This window comes from Macadamia integrifolia, chromosome 9 (assembly GCF_013358625.1).
Source record: "Macadamia integrifolia cultivar HAES 741 chromosome 9, SCU_Mint_v3, whole genome shotgun sequence".
In the NCBI taxonomy this organism is placed as follows: Eukaryota; Viridiplantae; Streptophyta; class Magnoliopsida; order Proteales; family Proteaceae; genus Macadamia; species Macadamia integrifolia.
The window spans coordinates 19,046,326-19,051,065 of NC_056565.1; the positions used below are offsets into that span (position 1 = coordinate 19,046,326).

Consider the following 4,740-nt stretch of genomic DNA (forward strand, 5'->3'; position numbering starts at 1 on the left):
ATAACGTTTCATTTCTGCTGTTTTTGTCGTTTCTGTTCCTAGAAATAGCAGAAATGACTAAAAAGCGTTTGATAAAGTCATTCCGTTTTATCTTGTTTTTAGAAACATGAATATCAATTTCTGTTCGTAGAAACGCAAGTGGCGAAACAAGTCATACTTGTTTCGCTGTTTCTGAAAATAATGAAATCCCTACTCGACAAAGGAGTTCGGCATCACCAACATCACCACCGTCTCTGCCACTGAAATTGGGCAACTGCAGGAGGAGGATTTGGGGTTTTGGTGTTCTAGATGCATCTTGCGTCCTGTATAAATGCTTGTTTCCATGGATCTAAGGTTGAAAGATCTGATCCTAGTCTTCTTCTTCTTTGTCGTGGTTTCAGTCTTCAACCTCATTTTTTTTGTCCATCGGAAACCGAAGCTTGTGGTTGCTAGGAGGGAGGAGATCCTGGTCTTCTTCTTCTTCATCATGGTTCCAGTCTTCGCCCTTGTTTTTTTTTGTCCATTGAAAATCGAAGCTTGCGGTTGCCAGGAGGGAGGAGATCATTTCTCAATTGTTGTTTTGGCATCCGAAGAGGCCGCTAGGGCTCGAGGCGTCAATTGTGTACGGCGCCGCCATTCTATGAAGAAGACCCTCACAGGGTGGGACATCCTCTGGTTTGGCGTCAGCTCCGTCGTGGGAGCCGGAATCTTTGTACTTAGCGGCCTCACTTCTCGCACCCAAGCCGGACCAGCTGTCGTCCTCTCCTTCTTAGCCTCCGGTATCTCTGCTCTACTATTCATTCTCTGCTACACCGAATTTGCCGTTGAAATCCCCATAGCAGGCTGCTCCTTCAACTACAGAGAATTCATCTCGTGTGCTTGCCAAAACGAAATCTTCTGATATAGCTCCCATTAAGGCAAAGAAAGAGCAGAATATGGGGTCTATGGTGAAGAAATTCATGGAGAGGAGAGTTGTAGAGGTTAGCAGAGAAGAGAAACAGAAACGTTTCTAGAAACAGGTTTTATCAAACACCTTGAATTCCGTTTTTGACAGAAACGAAAATTTATGTTTCTGCTGTTTCTTGACACAAAAACGGCAGAAATGTTATCAAACGGTAGCTAAGATGTACTACCATACGCCTTAAAAAAACTGTTGGCTTGAAAAAAAAAAAAAAGTGTTTGGTAAGTCCGATTCAATTTGTAAGTATTTCCGGTGTTTTTGGGTTCTATAATTCTATTGTTTGATAAGTCTCAATTTTTTTTTTTTTTTTTTTTTTTTCGAAACAAACAAGGCCCCGCTCGACTCTCTCAACCTAAAAGCTAAAACCCTCCAAACTTCTCAACCCAACAATCTCACAGCTTGCCTCAGCACGTCATAGCGACACAACACTTTGGCCTTCCTCTCTTTATCTCTCACCGAAATCATTCATAGCCGTTAACAAAAAACCGCCGCCGCAACTTCTCTCTCGTCGGAATCATCCATAGTTGCTACAACATCATCGATTCAGTGTTTCTCTAGAGACTCGCTGCTGCAGATCTTGCCGGAACCATCCATAGCAGCTGCTTCAACTTCAGATTGAGTATTGACTACCCTCTTCTTCTATCTCTGTTCCTTCGTTGCAACGGCAGTCGGCGAGTCTCTTCTCGGTAAGTACCTTCCTCTTCTCCAATGAGTCTCTGCTTCTCAGTATATGTCCAAATGTTCTACCATTGTTGAAGTAGGAGAGTTTGAGTAAATGTAGGGTACCTAGGTAAGTATAGTAGAGTGAGAATATTTTTTGTTTCTTTTTTTGTGTGAAACTTTCTCCACCAACCAGGGTTATAAAAACTCCCTCGCTGCTCTCATCGTCTTCACCAATTTTCTCCACAGAGTAACCTCTCTTCTCCTCTTTTCTCCCTTTCCCCCTTCTTCTTGCCCTCTCCCATCTCTCCCATCTCTCTAAAGTAAAGTTTACTTGTAGGTAACGAACTCCACAAGTAGCATCTATCCAAGCAAGGTAAGCCTTTCCTGCACATCTCTCTGTCTGAGTCGCGATTTATGGGCTTTCCAATCAACTCCCCTTCTCTCCCTATCTCCTCCTCTATGTTGTTTTCTGTAAGGCGTACTTGAGTTGGGGATTTCCTTTTTGTACTTTGGGTTTACATTCCCCCAAACGATGAACAAAAAAACCCTCAAATTCGTTGTATACGGACCAAATTTGGTAGGAGCTCTTTTCCCCTTAGTTTCTCTGATTTTTTTTGTTTTTTACGTGCCTGCTTTCCCAGCACCGACCCCCTGGTTAAATTTCTTGTTATTGTCCATTTTTTTTTTTTGGCTATGGGAATCATGTAATGATAGAAAGTAATCATATTGATTTTGTGATCAAAAGAAGCATGCTTAGGGGCTGTTTAACACTCTGCGAGAATGCTTCTGGTGTTCTTCTATTCTGTGAGAATGCAAATAGAATAGAAATACGTTTGGCACATCCGATTCATTTTCATATTGTCACGGAATGAACCAATAAAAATGAATAGGTATAGAATAAATTGCAAGAAGACCAAAAAAGAAAGAACACCAAAAAGGTGTTTTGTTTGTTTTTTTACCAGGTTGAAAGAACAAGGGCAATCCCTACTCTCGTTTCATTCCCATAAAAGCCCCCAGACTTTCTACTCCCCTTCTCAACACGAGCGAAGCTCACACCCCTCCTTGGTGAATGCTAGCTCGAACTTGCAACCTCCCTTCGATTTTCATCATTCTCACAGCGTGGTTTTCTGGGGAGGTGAACGAACTGCGACTTCGGGTTTTGGAAGGGACAACACTGAGGAGGCGACCTACGAACATTCTCTTGCCTCTCTCTCATTCATCTTCAGAGCAGGTACAATAGTTCAACATCATCCACAGTTTCATCCTCAGCAGAAACGATCGTTTTCAGATCAGGTACGCACATCTCCCCTTCCTCTTTCTCATTCGTCTCTCCCAAAACGATCGTTTTCAGAGCAGAACTTCATGGGTCTTGTTGACCTAGTTCATGATCTCACTTCCTCTATTTTTTATTTTTTATTAGCTTCTTTTCTATACCTTTCAACAAGAATCATTCTTTTCGGGTTTCAATATTTCTTAGGTTTTATCTATTTTTTATGAAAAATTGAACCGTCCCTAGTCGGAAGACAACAAATAAAGTAAAGATAAGCCTTATTTTTGGGTTCGTCATGGCCATCGATTTAGTGGGCGAGCCTATGGCACAACGGTTAAGTTGCACTATTGCAACATGTTGGTCATGGGTTCAAAACTTTGAAACCTCTTCTGCGAAGCAGGGGTAAGGCTGCGTACACTTGCCCCTCCCAGACCCTGCAGTAGCAGGAGCCTCGTGCATTGGGTTGAGTTCTCTCATGGCCAACGATTTGTGTTTGGGGTTGGGAGGGTTGTGGGGTAGGAGGAATGGAGAATTTGAGACACAAATTGGAGGAACAGAGAGAGGAAGTAAGGCTGCGTACACTTGCCCCTCCCACCCTATAGTAGCAGGAGTCTCGTGCACTGGGTTGCTCTCTCACGGCCAACGATTTGTGTTTGGGGTTGGGAGGGTTTTGGGGTAGGGTGAATGGAGAATTTGAGACACAAATTGGAGGAACACAGAGAGGAACAAAATCTGGAACCATGTGATTGGCTGTTTACAAGCGATGCTCATGACAGAATAGAGAAAAGACATGATCTTTCCTACATGGTTAAATCAATCAAATTAAGGCTGGAGGGTCACACATACCAGCACCTTTGGTGTTTATTGTTTGGATGTTTGCCCACATGTAGAAAGGTGAATCCACTCTGTGTAATCTGTAGGTGTATGATACTTGCCAGTTTCAACCATCAAAGCTATTCAATCTTCTTTCCTACTAGTTGAGTATGCACCCTTTTATTTTTATCTTTAATGTTAGTCATGCTTTAGCAGTAATAGATTCTCTTATTTGACCCTTTCAGTTCATAAACGTATGATAGAGACCAATTTCAATCATCAATGGTATCCGAGCTTCTTTCCAACTAGTTGGGTATGGACCCTTTTGATTCCTAATGTTAATTATGCTTTTACAGTAAATACAAGGAATCGTAGGTATGGTTTAAAAGCAAAATATGGAACCATTTTATAGTGGCACTTGATGAAGTCAGCACTTGATGAAATCAGCATTTCCTCCCAGTGGCTTTCTTGTCATACTCTATTTACAGTGAATATGATTGCTTCATGTAATTTATATCTTATTCCTTAATTGACATGCTGGTTATGTAACCCCCTTTTTTTTTTTTTCTTTTAATTTCTGTGAGAGTGCTTGGATTAGATTCTTTTAATTGCTGATTGTGGGAGGTGTATTTTTTGTTTTCCTCTTCCTCCTTACATCTTGACCTGAACCAATTCAAATGTTTTCATGTTATAACCATGGCATGTGAGGACTTGTGTTTTGAAAATGAGGACCTAAGTGAAACATTTCAGTACCACTGGTTGTGATAGATGGCTTTTGAGCTTTCTACTGTTTTCCTAGTAATACAGTCTTATTGGTAGGTGCACCCCATGCAGATCCAAGGCCAATCTCAGCAAACTTATGTCACAGAACATGCCCATTGAGATCTATCTAGAATCTGGAAAGAAGCCTGTACCCATAGTCCCTGCTCTGTTATGACCCATTTCTTGTATGTAATAGTATTTATATATGAACAAAAAGGACTAAAAAGCACCGTGAGGCTGATGTTCTAATATGAAATTGTTGAAATGGTTTTTTTTTTTTTTCTTGATTCCA

At 41.3% G+C, this 4,740-nt stretch overlaps 1 protein-coding gene across 1 annotated transcript in view; it reads left to right on the forward strand.

Moving 5' to 3' along the window:
* The first annotated feature begins 1,299 nt into the window (after positions 1–1,299).
* Positions 1,300–4,740, forward strand: part of LOC122089591 (periodic tryptophan protein 2-like) — a 44,722-nt gene continuing 41,281 nt past the window's right edge. The window contains exon 1 of the mRNA XM_042659317.1: positions 1,300–1,626. The gene's annotated coding sequence lies outside the window, so the exon portion shown is untranslated. The remainder of the gene's footprint in view (positions 1,627–4,740) is intronic.